Raw genomic sequence first — 17,058 nt, forward strand, 5'->3', positions numbered from 1 at the left:
AACTAGTAAGAGTGCCACACTCTGTAACAAATACTAACACACTAGCACACCATGTTGGAGTCTCGACTTATCTCCAAAGGTCTAGTATTAAACCCAATTCTCTGGTACCACTCTATAATGTTCCATCCCACACCCTTAGCACTTCCAAGATAAATGGGAGGTATTACTTTTCCCTAACCCCACCTCCATGATCTCATTATGGAAATGGAGTTACAAAAATTCTTCTTCTCTGAAAGTCAGTGGAACTAAAATCAAATTGCACCATCATATTCATCTTATTGAGGGCTTTCCAACAATATAAATTTTGTCGAAATCTGATACTCAGATAAAAAATGATGGTCATTTAAAATCTAGCCATTAAGCCCTCGCCACATTAATAAGTGTTTCCATGTACAATTCTCTGATTATTCTATAAGGCTTGACCACCTCACCTGTGGCCCCATAATGTGGCTCTTTCCATGACACCATGCCTCCATGCCTTCCTCATCTAGTAAAAATTTATGCTTCCCTATTGTCGCGATGCAATAAACTCTTGTTCATATATTCTCGGGAAGATTTCACATTCTCCAGCCTTCATTAATGATGGTTGGACTCATAAAAAAATGAGAGGGACCATGACGTGACAACAAACATTCTATCAAGTGTTGGAAAAAATTCCCATCCTACACCATCAACAATTGTGGCTCGTCCATAAAATGCAAACTTTGGACCTTCGAGGTTGATGACCCGTGATGATGTCACATTCATGTCATGCTAATACATGGCATCCTCCAAAAGTGCCATGTGTCATCTAATTATAAGCCACAAGGCCATATAAAAAGGTTATTTTTGGATACCATGTGTCATGTTATCCACGTGCCATTTCAGCAAATATTCCACGTCATACTACCACGTTGACCCCATCCTAGATCACACCAAGGTCCCAGCTCCTTGTGCAATCAACACTTTGTTGTTATAAAATTTTAAATGGTTTTCTTCCATTATAACATATTTCAGGGTTTATCGTGGTTATCCAACTTACCAAGTCTCCATATAATCGTACCTCACTCTCCCACCGAGGAAAGAGTAAAGCCTTCACCCATTAGGGTGTGACATGACGTGAACCTTCACATCTGAGAATAGGAACCTTCCCATATCACAACTTCTATCTTTGTGCCACTTGCAACATCTTACCACCCTTTAAGGGCCTATCGATGTGACATGAAGATTATATAAGGGGAATGGCCCTCTTTAAGCATCAGTTGACACTTAGGAGTTTCCTTGGTCTGCCTCTTACCCCATCATTGTAGCAACAATAGAGAGGCCCACTAGCTCTCTTTCATAGGATTTATGATACCATAGCCTCTCACTCTTGCAATTCACACTCAATCATCCCTGAGGGAACACTATATTGAGTTTCCTCACATTATGCATAGGCCTTCTTGGCCTTTACATAAGTCGATCAATATCCATATTGGCTTATGAAAGAAAGTACACATATATCTAACCCACTAAAACACTAACCATTAGCATGAGTATGTTGTTACATATTCGATCATGAACACTAACAAACAAACCCTGTAGGAACATCCCAACATCATAGGTTTCATATTGGCCTTACAAATAAGGTGAACAACTCACAAAAGATTGGTTATAGAAAATAAGATGTACATTATCTCTTAAAAATATAATCAAGCCAATATTTCATAACAACATAATAATCCTTCACTTTACATAAGAAAACATAAGATGCAAACAATAACTTATATTTAGATTTAGATGATTGGAAATTGGTAGGGGGACTTCAACTCTACTCCCAACTATAGACTAACTACATTGTTATTGTTTCTTACAATTAACCACCCCCGAGCTATATTGAAATACTGTGAAGTGAATTTCTCAACGGAATAAACACGAGACACATAAACAATCACCTGGGAATCCAAGGTGCACATTGCCACCACCTAGCTTATAGGAATCTAGAGTACATTGTGTCTCCACCCAACACAACAATTTTAGGGAATCCAAAGCACCTATAGCCCCTCCCCAGAAAAGGTTCAAGGAATCCAGAACATATTGTGCTCCACTGCACAACCAATTTAGGTAACTTGGATAACCTAGAGTTCCACCCAATCAACACTATAGTAGTCTATAGTTTCAAACACCTCCACCCACTTTGCACTATAGGAATCCAGAACCACAGTGCCTCCACCTGTTACCTATAGGAATCATGAACACACTATGAATTTCACCTGATAGTTTCCATGGGAATCTAGAGAGATTGGCCTCCACTTATTAACTAATACTCACAAAACCAGAGAGCTAGTCTCCACCTAAATGAGAACACAAGAATTCAAATCACATTCTTCCACCTATTTTCCATATCTCTTCCCCTCTATTTCCTCCCACTATCTGCATATTTCTTTCTTATTCAATGCCCATATTTGCATCCATCCCATGTTCCTTCTCTCAATTATGCATTATCCCCATAACCTTCCCTTCCCTGAGACTATTTTCCTCCTCCTACATCATGCATGTTGACTATGCCCATGTTATCATGAGAATCGAGACTTACAAGCTTGTCCTCCCCTCAGGAGGCCCATATGCAGCCCTTAATTTTTGTCCATCCATGCGTTTAATTAGCAAACATCCTTACACAATCTTGGCCTATTCCTTAAATGCAATAGGGAAATGGATGCCTCTTTAATGGAGACTTTAAGGCTTGTCTCTTCCCTAAGAAAGCTTCCCAAGAACTTTCCCTCCATAGACACTAAATCTGTGTCCACTCTCAACCTAGTCATATTTTACAATTCTTATTAATTTACATCATTTTACATAGTCAATGTACAAAACATATTTACAAGAGGGTGACAAAGGGGTTGTTACATTGGATGTGGTGGAAATTCTTATCAGTGGATGATGCTTCAAAAATCATGTATGGTAAGTGGTCTTGGGGCTCTCAAGCAATTTTTTTGAAGAAATGGTCTCAATTTTGAAACCTAGTCATAGAAATTATACTTGAATCCAATCTGGGTGTAGCTCCTCACTGTATCACCCATTCTCTATTCTGAAAGCATGTTTAAGGAAGTGGGGAATTGATGGGCCTCTAAATTAGACATAAATTAAGGCCCATGCCTCTAAATTAAACAATAATTTAAGGTCGATGACCATCCTTTAGCACATTAAACCTCTCTTTTTGCATTAGATAATTTATTTTTAACTTTAATATATTCATTACGAAGGCTAATGAATAATTGGATATTTGTGCGTAATATTATTTATTTTTGTGGAATATTATGAGAATATTGGGCAGATTATGAAGATTTGGAGGAGGAGATAATTTAGGGACTTGTTCCCTACTACAAGAGGATCAATAATAAATAATAAATCAATAAGATATTATGGAATTATGGCACATATTGTGGAACTCCAATGATTGAGAAAATTCAGGAATGTGTTCCCTATCATTTAATGCACATTCCTGGTATTGGGGAAAGGATCCACTAATCAAGGAATTTTGGTGGGGAAAACTTCTTCCATTAATGGGGAATGATTCTTGATCATTTTTTATAGGTACCAAGTTGAATTTTTCTCCTAGAAAGAGATTTCATTAGTGTTCTTCTTGAGAGAACTCATATTTCTGTAGCTCCATTGTATTTTCTTGCAGGGATGTAATTGTATTGATGAAAATAATGAAGATTGGTGTCATGTTCAGCTTCTAAATTTTTTTCTTCTCCATAGGTCTCTGAGTTTCCTTGGGCTTGGCCATCCTAGGAGCCTCAGAGCCCTTTTTGTATCATTTTCTTTCCTTCTTTTCACTTCTTATTCATATGCATCTCTTGTTTTTATTTCTTTCTATTTCTGCATTTAGTATTAATGATTTATTGCTATAGGATTAAGTTAAATGGTTGATGTAAGTTATTTTGCAGGATCACAAACATTATTTCATCCTTGGAAAATCTTTGGAAGTTCATAGTAGTCATTGAACTGATTGGATTAGTCTTCTTATTTCCAAATCTAGATTTCTAGAACTCCTTTGTGGCAAAGAACAATAAATTTCTTCTATTTTTTAGAGCATGTTAACGAGCTTCAATCGAGTTGGTTCCACTTGCATTAAATCACAAAACCATTCTAGTTCATAAAAAAATTACCCCACTGCATTTGCAGTTGATTAGGTTAGGAATTTTTTAGATTTACTAGCCCACTAGTTCTCGAATTTCTAGATTTTCGAATAGTAATGTTTTTCTACTTTTTAGCATGGGTTAATAGAGGTATTTTTGAGTGATTCCACTTGGAATGGGGACCTCATAAATCCTAGCCAATAAAAAAATTTGTCCCATCCAATTTGGATTTGATTTGCTTGGTCATTCGATGAATTATAATGTCATATAGAAAATCTGTAACATCATGTAGTAAATCAAAGGATCCTGTAGGAAATCGCTGTAGCATCCTGTAGGAAATCCTATTTTGAGCCCGAATTGAGAAAAATCATCATTGAAGTTGGGATTAGGCCTCTACTTGACCTCCATGCCATCAAGACCATTTTAACCCTCTTGCTCCACACTTGTCTCCCCTGCCAAAGATCAAGGAAAGATTAGCATTTGCATTCATAAAGCAAAAAGATTTTAAAAAATGAGTTCTTTTATATTTACACATGCACACAACAGTTAGTACTCTCTAGATCAGATTTCATGCTCAGTTAGTTTAAATCATCACATGTGATAAATAGGGTTAAGCTAGGTTTCTTTTACATTTAGTTCATGATCTTTATGCAATTAGAATAGGTTTCTTTCCTTGTACTTTCTTTCTTGCAATAGGTTAAGGTTCCATTTCAAACATTTCATTTTCTACAATTAGTTTAGGATTTGGCTTCAGTACATGCACTCCATTACATCATGATAGCAAAGGAAGGACACATTGTATGTCACACATATAGTGTCGATACCTCTTAAGTTTGTACGAAACCCGGGTTGATAATTAAAGTCGATAGCCTTGGGAGTTGCAGCATTCTTGTTGGAATATTGAGGCTCATCACTTTTTGGCGTTGTTGCTGGGGAGGTGTCAAAGTATGCATTGCTTTTTTCCCTAGTTGATTCATTTCTTTTTACTTTGTGAAAAAAGCAAAAAATATTTGCATTAGGCATATTTAATTTCAAAAGTAGAAAACGACATCGCATCATAGTTTTCATTCAATCATAAAAAACAAAAAAATCTCCAACACCAACCCATCCCCTCCTTTTGATCACGTGGTGCAGTAAGAGCCACATCACCATTCACTTTTGCAGGTAGAATAAGAACATGGAAAAGAATGTAGAAGAAATGGATGGAGATTATGACAATGAGGAATATCCTCTCGTATTTCCCATTCAAGATACTGATGGTAGCGTGCACACGAAGAACATCCCTCCATCTTTTCTTCCAAAATTTCATGGTCTAAGGTCAAAGGATCTAGAAACCTTTCTCTTTGAATTTGAAATTGTTTGTAGATCTTATGGTTATTTATTAAAAACTCAAAAACTGAGATTGTTTTCGGCAACATTGAAGGATAGAGCTCTTAAATGGTTCATGAGTTTAGGGACTATTTCAATAAGATCATGGAATGATATGCAAAATAAATTTCTAGAAAAATATAAAGATCATGATCTTAAAGAAGAAAACTTTAGAATGAATCAAAGAGAAGATGAGATTCTAGAGGATCTAATAGAGAGGTTCATGTATAATGTTAAGAGGGGAAAACTACATCATTTAGGATCCGACACACTAAAAGCCCTCTTACTTAGAACAATTAGGGATGAATGGATTGATCTCCTTAATCTCATGAGTAGATGTGATGTATACCAATTATCATTTGATGAAATTTGTGAAACATGCAAACACATATCAAGAGGAAGGGTGAGAGTAAGTCAATCAACATCAAGATCGGTAAGTCAAGCTAAACTTGGAAATTTTTTTGATGATTTTAAAATGAAAATTTTTAGCAATCTAACCAAACAAGTAGAAATGTTAAGAATGCAAGATGAATAAAAATAATATGATGATATTTGTGTTATCCATGCAGAATCACATGATGCTAAACATTGTCCATCATTACCAAGGTTGAAGGAATTCTACCAAGAGGACAATGGAGCAAGTCAATTGCCAATGCAGCTATGTTATGTATCTCCAAGAGGACCATGGCAGCCTAGTCAAGCTAGTATGATCCAAGAGCCTAATTCACAATTTCAAGCTTATGTGCATCCATCTCAAAGTAATTTGAACACACCCTTGCCTTGGCAACTGATCTGAAAATCACCCTATGAGTGATCTCAGTTAAAGATTTGTTAAATGAAGGTATTACAGACTCATGTGTTAGTGTGTATCTATGTTATTTAGGCAACGGATCGATCAGATTGCAAATACACAGACACTTGTAAAATGGAAAACAGCAGAGAAACACAGTAAGCAAATACAAGAACACAACAAATTAATAAGGAGTTCACCCTATCCTCTAGGGCTACATCTCCGGTCCAATTCTCAGTGGTGGCCTTCTTTTATTGTGTCTTAAAGCAGAGAATTACAATGAAGGAGCTCAATGTGAGTCTCCTGAAACAAAATTTGCTTGGTAGGGTGGTTCTTGGATTCCCCAAGCCACTAGAGTGCACAGACTCTTTTCCTCACCAACTCTTTGACCTCTCTGGTCTTTAATGGAAGGAGCCTAGTGTGCTGCTCAGTCCGGACAGATCCCCTCTGGGATGGCTTGAATCTCTCAAGCTCTTTGGTGCTCGACGCTGCCATTGGTCAGCTCAGCCCTCTGTCTTCTTTATGCTTTTTTCTTCACTGTCTTTCTTCGTTTTCTCTGTTTTTTGTCTTCTTTCTTCGGTGTCTTCTGCTTTGTCTATTCATAGCTTTAAAGCCATTCAAGCTCACGGTTGTTCAATTCCCCTTCCACTTCCTTCGAATTGCCTGCTGCAGCTTCACTTGGAGTTCCCTGCTTCGGCATCATCATTAAGCTTACAAGGAGTGGCCACTTGTCCACCTGCAAATTGCACTGGCTTTTTCCTCGTCGGTTCAATTCTTCGGTTACGTCGTGGAATGAGTCCTTTGCCACCTTAGCGGTCAAATCGGACCTCAAATTCTTATAGATCGTGGCTTATTCCCCTGTCAATTCTGGTCTTCCCATCGGGCGCGATCTTAACCGTTAGATCTAGGGCCTCCAGATCCGACGCCATATGAACATTTCACGTGGTTGACTTGCTTGACTATTAGCGCGTGATGAGCGGTGGTTTTCTCTCTCCTCCGCTTGCCATGCGTCGAGTGCTGAGTGGAATCGCTCCATTTTCGCCAAATCTGCTTACTGCCCAAGGGTGCCCCCGATAAATACCACCGGTTTTTGGAGCGCGGGTCCCGCCTTAGCCTTTGGCCTTTTTCCCATGGTTTTCTCAGCTCCCATGCGACCGAGCACTCGGGGCCTCTCCTTCTCAAGGTTTTTTTCCCAGCGATGTGCGATTAGTGCTAATCGCGCATCAAAAATTGCCTCCTTTTCCCAATCCGGGCTTCCCAGGGGCTAGTTTCGCCTCCTACGCAGTCTCCATGGGCCTCGATCAGCGTGCTTTGACCAAGGTCCTCGTTGTTCCACGCTAGCTGCTAACTGCCACTGTTTAGAGATTTTTCTAATCACTGCTCTTAATTCTTTGAAGCCTGTCCCAACCTGATATAGTAATGGTTCTCTAATAACTTTTCTTCATGGATCCAATTTGGATCACGGCCTTCCCATTGAAAAGTTTTTGGACCACCAAAAGTTGTTTTCAAGCATCGACTAAGTGAGGGTATTATTTTCTCACTTGTCCAATCTCAATCCACTTTGCATTGCTCAGCTTTGAACCTTTGAGCCCTATTCTAAGGTACTCAACATCTCCTCTGCACATTGTCCTCACCTTCCTGTCCAACATTGTATCCTCCTGTAATTCATTAAGATATTCAAGTAGCAGGTCATCAATAGAAGGCAATTAACTCTGCTCTTCAGGATCCTCAATCATTGAAGGCTCAAACAATCTCAAGCAATCTGCATTTACGACTGAGTAGATGTACATGTAAGTTGGTAGATCAAGGCGAAAAGCATTTTCACCAATATTCTCAAGTATCTTGAAGGGTCCATACCTGATAGGCTTTAGCTTCTTACCTTCACCTTGCATCCTGTTCTTACTGATATACAGCCAGACCTCGTCACCAACTTGAAAACTATGCTTCATTCGATGCTTGTTATGCCTAGCCTTGTATTTGGCTTGGCTCTTTTCCAGCTGTTCCTCTACTGCCTAGTGGATCTCTTGGATTTGTTCAATGAACCTAGTTGCCCTGTCCACATCACTGTGTCCCTCAACTGTAGTATCTTTACAAAAGACAAAATCCAAAGGAGACCTTGGTGTGAAACCAAAACAGGTATCAAAAGGAGATCTCTGTGTAGAAGAATGTTTGGCTCTATTGTAAGCATGCTACACATAACACAAATGTTCATCCCAAAGCTTTGGATGTTTGCTGCAATATCCTTGAGTAACTGGATCACTATCCTATTAACTACTTCTGTCTGGCCATCAGTTTGTGGATGAAAAGGTGTGCTTTTCTTTAGTTTGGTGTCCATCAATTCCCACAGACTCGACCAAAACTTACCCACAAACCGGGTATCTCGATCAGATACAATAGAAGTGGGCAATCCAAAATGAACCCATACATGTTCAAAGAACAGTTTTGCAGTTTGTTTAGTTGTAATCTGTTTATTACAAGGTATCGAAATACACATTTCGCTGAACCTATCCACAACAACATATCGATAATCATGACCTTTTCTAGATTTAGGCAGTCCCCCAATGAAATCCACAGAAACACTTTCCCAAGGGTGAGAAGGTACTGGTAATGGAGTGTACAAGCCTAGTTTTCTATTGTTGGGCTTGCTTTTAGCACACATAGTACACCCTCTTACATATCTAGAAACTGTCTCATTCATTTTTGGCCAATAACAAAATCTTTGCAGCTGTGCAACTGTTTTACTTACCCCAAAGTGACCTAATATCAGAGAAGTGTGTGCTTCCCTAATTATCTTTATTCTCTCAGTTTGTGGAATGCAGAGTTTCCCACAATGGTATAAGAGTCGGTCCTTTACATGATAATCCAATTCTTCTACTCTTTTGCCTTGACTCAAAGTTGCATATACATCTCTAAAGTCTATATCTTGAGCATATTGTTCAATGTAGCTTTCATGTAGCATAGAATTATGCTTAACTATAGTAGATGCATTTATAATGGGTCTAGTTAACATGTCTGCAACTTTATTATGTATGCCCTTTTTATATCTGATGACTAAATGAAACTATTTTATAAAACCCATCCATCTGTAATGTCTTGATTGCTGCAACTTAGTTTGGGAGTGTAGATATTGAAGTGGTTGATGATCAGTATGTATTACTGTCTCTTTGCCCATTAAGTAATGTTTCCACTTTTTCACACTCTAAACTAATGCATACAATTCTTTATCATATGTAGGATAGTTAACTACTGCAGGACTAAAAGTCTCAGAATGATAACATATGGGTTTACCGTGTTGTGTCAACACTACTCCCATGGCATAGTCACTGGCATGTGTTTGGATCTCAAATGATCTTTGAAGATCAGGCAGTGCTAGTACAGGTGTTGTACTAATCTTTTCTTTCAAGGTGTCGAAGGCTTTCTGATGTTTGCCTCCCCACTGAAACACATTGTTCAATCCTGTTAAAGCATGTAAGGGAGCTGAAATTGAGGAAAAGTTAGAAATGAACTTTCTCCAATATTGTGCTACTCCTAGGAAGCTTCTAACTTCTGTAGCAGATTTGGGTTTAGGCCAGTTTACAATGACTGCCACTTTAGAGGGATCTATTTTCAATTCACCACCCCCTACTATGTGACCCAAATAATTCAAGATGTTTTGCCAAATTCACATTTTGAGAGTTTAACATAAAGTTTTTCTCTTTTCAAAACATTTAATATCTGCTTAACATGCTTTAAGTGTTCTGCCCACGTTTTACTAAAAATCAAAATGTCATCCAGATACACAATAACAAAATCATCAAGAAAAGGTCTGAGTACATCATTCATTAATCTCATGAAAGTAGCAGGAGCATTAGTTAAGCCAAAAGGCATAACCAGCCACTCATATAATCCCTACTTTGTTTTGAAAGCAGTCTTCCATGCATCTTGTTCTGCAACTTTGACCTGATGTTATCCACCGTGCAAGTCTAGCTTGGTGAAATAAACAACGTCCTTCAATTGATCTAAAATATCATCTATGCGAGGAAGGGGATAACGATTCTTGATTGTTATCTTATTCAATGCTCAGTAGTCAATGCACATTCTCCATGAGCCATCTTTATTTCTGACCAAAATGATTGGTGACCCACATGGTGATGTGCTAGGCCTGATGAACCCCTTCTCGAGCAACTCCTGCACCTGCTTCTTGATTTCAGCATTCTCTAAAGCAGACAACCTGTACATTCCAATGTTAGGCAATGGAACATCTTGCTGCAAAATAATATCATGTACTATTTCCTTTTTGGGTGGCAGACCTTTAGGTTCTTGAAACAAGACATCATACTCTGAAACAACCTTTTCTATATCAGTTTTTTGTTTAGCATTACAGCCCTCAAATACATTGGTTTTATCAAGTTTCTTTTCCTTTACAACCATTAGTAAGAATTGTTTGCAGGAATTTATCATTCTTTTCATCTGCCCTGAGTTTATGAGAGTATAATTATTCTTGAGCTTATGAGCTCTTACAAAGTATTTAATTCCATCTTTAACAAGTAGATACTTGTTCTCAGCTCTATAGAAAATAGCCTTTCTATCATACAAGTAAGGACTTCCTAAAACAATTCCACATATATCCAAAGGAATTATGTCTAACTCAACCTCATCTACAAATGCTGACCCAAAAGAAAACTTGAGTTTGCACTGTCTAGTCACTTGTAGTTGTGCTTTATCATTCAACCATCCTAATGGGTATGGTTTCTTGTGAGGTGTAGTTGATAATCCCAATTTCTCTACAATTGCTTCAGAAATTAAATTTACTTGTGAGCCACTATCAAACAAAGTATCCATATTTTGATATTTGGAAACAACTCGAATATGGAAAAGCTCATGCCTTTTTCTCTCATTCTCTTCATCAATAATAGATTGATCAGAATTACTAGTATATGCTTCAGAATCCTTACCTGTTATACCTGTGGCTGCAATAGTTGTTTCATCTCCCGAGTCTGACCCCAAATTTTTCTGAATAGTTGCAGCATTCTTCTTCTTCTTGCCCTTGAACTTCTTAGGTCTCAGCTCTGGATGCAGAATCCAAAAATGCTCATCATCATGCCCATCCTTTTTACATTGAGTGCATGAAGCTTTGCTTTTCTGTGCAATGTTAGCCTTCCTTGCTTTCCACTTCTGCTTTCTTTTCTCCTTGCTCTTTCTTGCAGTGGGTTGGGATGGTCCCCCAACTTCTGGATTTCCATTCTTTCCTCTAGCTTCTAGATGAGTAGCTTGTATAGATACCTCATCTATACTAGTGGGATTAAACATGAGGATGGTATGCCTCATGTAGCTGTGTATACCACCAATGTACTTCAATAGAGTCTCTAGTGAGTCTAATGAGATTCCTAGAATCAATGCTCTCTTTCTAAATTCTTGAGTGTACCCTTGCACACTTTGCCCTTTCAACTGCCGAAGAGTTTGCCAACTCATCATGGCTTGTTGCATGTAGGCCAATGGATAGAACTACTTTTTGATTGCAGAAACAAATTCATTCCAGACAAAGATAGTCTTACCATGTCTTTTCATATTAGCTTGGGTCTTGCCTTCCCACCAAACCAAGGCAATGCCTCCTAGGTGTAGGCTTGCCAACAAAATCTTGCTCTTGTTTGCATCAATGTTCTGTACTCTGCAATAAACATCAATTTGTCTAATCCAATTGTCCAACTTTTATGCATTTAACTCTCCATCATATATAGGAAAATCTAATTTAACATCTAGGTTGATTAAAGATGCCTTCTTGTTATGCACAGGGCTATTAGGAGGGGTGAGGAAGCTTTCCTCTTTCCCTTTTCCTTTGGAGTGGTCATGGAAGTGAGACTCATCTTCTTCTTTGTCTTGTTTAGAGCCTGATGAATCTTCATCCTTATGGCCTTTATGGCTATGAAACTCTCTATGAATTGAGAGTCTAGCCCTACAGAACCTTCCTCTGACATTGTCTTCCGAGGATAGACTCTCCCAATTTCAAGATTAGTTTTGACCAACTCTCCTTCTCCTAATTTGAGCTTTGATCTAGTGAGCATTCAACAGCTAAACCAACACAAGCTTGTCTAACCTTACAGCCTAAGGCTCTAATACCACTTGATCTGGAAATCACCCTATGGGTGATCTCAGTTAAATATTTGTTAAATGAAGGTATTACAGACTCATGTGCTGGTGTTTGTCTATGTTATTTAGGCAACGGATCAATCAGATTGTAAATACACAGACACTTGCAAAATGGAAAACAGCATAGAAACACAGTAAGAAAATACAAGAACACAACAAATTAATAAGGAGTTCACCCTATCCTCCAGGGCTACATCTTCGGTCCAGCTCTCAGTGGTGGCCTTCTTTTATTATGTCTTAAAGCAGAGAATTACAATGAAGGAGCTCAATGTGAGTCTCCTAAAACAGAATTTGCTTGGAAGTTCTTGGATTCCCCAAGCCACTAGAGTGCACAGACTCTTTTCCTCACCAGCTCTTTGACCTCTCTGGTCTTTAATGGAAGGAGCCTAGTGTGGTGCTCAGTCCTGACAGATCCCCTCTAGGATGGCTTGAATCTCTCAAACACTCTGGTGCTCGATGTTGCCTTTGGTCAGCTTGGCCCTCTGTCTTCTTTCTGCTATTTGCTTCATTGTCTTTCTTCGTTTTCTCTATTTTTTGTCTTCTTTCTTCAGTGTCTTCTGCTTTGTCTGTTCATGGCTTTAAAGCCATTCGAGCTCATGGTTGTTCGATTCCCCTTCCACTTCCGTCAGATCGCCTGTTGCAGCTTCGCTTGGAGTTCCTTGCTTCAGCATAATCATCAGGCTTACAGGGAGTGGCCACTTGTCCTCCTGCAAACTACGCCAACTTTTACCTCGTCAATTCAATTCTTCGGTTACGTCGTGGAATGAGTCCTCTGCCACCTTGGTAGTCAAATCTGACCTCAAATTCTTATAGATTGCGGCTTATTCCCCTGTCAATTCCAGTTTTCCCATCGGGCGCAATCTCAGTGGTTAGATCTGGGGCCTCCAGATCCAACGCCATACGCACATTTCGCGCAGTTGGCTTTCTCGACTGTTAGTGCACAACGAGCGGTAGTTTTCTCTCTCCTCCGCTTGCCACGCGTCGACCACTGAGTGGAATCGCTCCATTTTTGCCAAATCTGCTTACCGCCCAAGGTTTCCCCCAATAAATACCACCAGTTTTTGGAGTGCGAGTCCTGCCTTAGCCTTAGCCTTTTCCCCACGGTTTTCTCGGCTCCCATGCAACCGAGTGCTCAGGGCCTCTCCTTCTCGAGGGGTTTTGCCTAGCGATGTGAGATTAGCGATAAGCGCTAATCGCGCATCAAAAACTGCCTCCTTTTCCTGATCCAAGCTTCTGAGGGGCTAGTTTCACCTCCTGCGCAGTCTCCATGGGCCTCAGTCAACGCGCTTTCACCGAGGTCCTCGTTGTTCCACATTGGCTACTAAATGCCATTGTTTAGAGGTGTTTCTGATCGCTACTCTTAATTCTTTGAAGCCTGTGCCGACCTAATACAATCATGGTTCTCTGATAAATTTTCTTCATTGATCCAATTCGGATCAACAACATTGGCCATCTCAACCCCAAAACCAATCTTGGCAACAAGTTTTGCAAGGAAATTATGGGAGCCACCCACAATATCCTCAATATTTTCCTCAATATCGTCCATACCCAACTCCATGTTATCCCTACCATTCACCTCCACCACAACCACAAACCCATCCACATCCATCTCAAATATACACTCCCACTTAACTAGCTGTACCGCCATTTCCAAACCCACACATTGAAGTAGCTCAGCCCACTTACAATGTTGAGGTACAACACTTCCAAACATCTCCTCTTGAGCTCAATGGTATTCACCATAGCTCAAGAAGAGTATTGCAAAAAAGAGATTCTCTTGATATCATTGAAGGACTACATCCAGAAGAAGAAGATTTGAAAGAGAAGATCAAATAATCATGGGTTGCACTTGATGAAGAGCAAACATCAAAATCAGAGATTGAGAAAGCTCCCTCATGGTTACCATCAAATCCTCCATGTATTCAAGAGAACAATCAGCAAAAAGAGGAATATTTGAAGGTCATGGTAGAAGAAGACATGAAGAATGATCCAGACAAGCAAGAAAACTAAGGACATCAAAGTTATATTGAGGTTTGGTTCCAGAAAATCGACAAGATGGAGCATCACTCTCTTCTTTAGCTATGATTGATCCTTTCAGGTCAAATCATTTCGTCTCTGAAATCTAGGTACATGTCAAAGCATACATTTCATGCCTACACATCATTTTGTCTATCATCTTGATGTGCACATGGCTCCATTGGAAGTATTCTTATACTTGAAGGTGATTTTTTTTCAAGTAGGGTAGGACAAAAAAATTAAAATTAAAAATAAGAGAAAATAAAAATCTCAGGTGAAAACCTCCTTGGAGGCGCCTCAAATTGGCTCATTGATTGAAAACCTCCATGAGGCGGTCAATGGGTTGGAAAAAAAAAAAGATCCTAGGTGAAAACCTCCTTTGAGGCGCCTAGGCAAACCTACTAGTTGAAAACCTCATTGAGGTGGCTAGTAGGCCTAGAAGAAGAAAAAAAAAAAAAAGAAAAAAATCCTTGCTCCATGATGAATGTAGGTGCTCTCCAACATCTACAAGAACAAAAACAAGTTGGTACCAAAGAAAAGAAAAAATAGGTCAAACCTAGTCAAAAGAAGTCAAATTTTGACTTTCTCCTCCTTTTCTCAAATGCTCCAACAAGGCCAAGGCCATGCCAATCCATCACCCTCATCTATTTCCACCATCCACCCATCATTATCAAGCTTCTACCATTTAGTTTGCTTGTTGTCCTAAAAAACTACACGATGCTCTGTTTTACTATAGGATACAAAAATATATAGAGCATAAATTTGTTTTTGCCATAACTTGAGAACCATGCATCCATTTTCCAAGATGTTTCAGGGGGAGATGCATATGGATTATGGTAACATGCTCAAGCAATTTCAGCAAATTCCAGTGCACAGTTTTTGAGAAATCATCCTCCATCACCTATAGCCATTTTTTTATTTTATCGATATCCATGCATCCATTTAAAAATTTGCTTCATGGGGAGATGCATATGGATGATAGTAACATGTCCAAGAAATTTCAGCAAATTCCAATGCATGGTTGCCAAGAAATCAGCGTCCATCACTTTCATCCATTTTTAGTTTTTCTCAAGATCCGTGCATCCATTGACCAAAAACGTTTTATAAGGAGGTGCATAATGATGATGGTAACATGCTCAGAAAGTTTCAGGTCAATCCATTCTACCGTTTGGGAGATATGGACAAAATAAGTCAGCTACAAAAGGTTGTCCTGTAAACCTACAAGATTCCTTGAAAACCTACAAGATCCTACAGGATACAGAACAACACCTATAGGATTGGCAATGAGTAGTTTTAAAAGGGATAAACAGAAGTTGGCTTCATCAGAAAGTGATAAGGAGGTAGGGGCTGAACTTTCCCACACTTTTCCAAGCGAAAAGAATATAGAAAAGCCTTCTATTTGTTGAAAAAGATTGCAGTCTAGGGGAGTTGTATACACATAATTTTCATCTAAAATTCCTCGTCCATTAAATTTGATAAGGAGACATATACAACCCTCCACATCCATTAGAGAAACATGACAGGGGGATTTAACAAAAGGGAACCCATCGGCACAGTGAGGATTCATCAGCATCACCATCCAGTACCTACATATCAAGGAACAACATCAGAGAAAAAAGAGGAAAACACATGTAGCAAATACAAGCAAGGATTTCACTCTCCAACAAATAGCATCTACAGGAGGCCATCAGGTAGGTATAGTTATGCAATATTCTTAACCTCTTCTCTTGAGCATATTATAGTTATAAATTTGTTGTCAATGCATGAGAGATGAGGTTTTATAAGCTAAGGATGGGTTAGAAGTCTCAGCCACCTTCAACTAGTTAATAGCATCTCACTCCTTCACTCATGCAATGTTGAAAAGTCTAATTATGAAGGGTGATGATTTCAAGGAATGAGGACAGAAGTTAAAAGAAGAAATTTTGCAAAGGCCAAGTCACCATAGCACTCCAAGCCCTCCATCCACTTCATATTCACTATCTATTCATCATTCATCCATCCCGTTTCATTCTTGAAAAAAAAATCAAAAAGAGCATCCTCTCCATTTTCACAAACCTACACTACTCCCTTTGAGCCCTAGCATTATCATCCAATCCCTCTTCATCATTTCTCATCACTCTCATACAGTTAGAAGACCCTGAAAGAGGAGGAATGACTACTACAGGAAGGCAGAATGTTGCTACAAGAAAAAAAAAATGAACAAATTATGCTAAACCTAGCTTTTTCAGAGAACTCCAAGTCCATTATGCAATCATCTAGGCCACAAGAGAGAAGAAGAAGACAACAAAAGGAAATGAGGCATTCACCATCAAAACAAACTCAAACTAAAGTGATGAAAATATGCATTCCAAGAGGTCTCTAATCTCTTTCTAGCTTTTGTCCAAGGCCTAAAAATGGGAACAAGGCATGGGAGTCAAGTTGAGGGCCTGTCCTAGGCTCAGAACATCATTTATGCTCGAAAAGGGTTTCTTGTAGTTTTAATAGGATTTCCTATAGGTTTCCTTGTAGTTTTGATAGGAATTACTATAGGATGTCCTGGTTCTCATCTAAATGCATTTTGAAGGTGTTAGAGGTGTCCAAATGGCGGAACAAGGTAGAAGAAGGTTGATAAGGGTGTGGAAGACCTTGCCAAACTGGAAAATATATATATATATATAT

Source organism: Pinus tabuliformis, chromosome 5_2, assembly GCF_031772625.1.
Source record: "Pinus tabuliformis cultivar Carrire ecotype Pingquan chromosome 5_2, CPIR1, whole genome shotgun sequence".
In the NCBI taxonomy this organism is placed as follows: Eukaryota; Viridiplantae; Streptophyta; class Pinopsida; order Pinales; family Pinaceae; genus Pinus; species Pinus tabuliformis.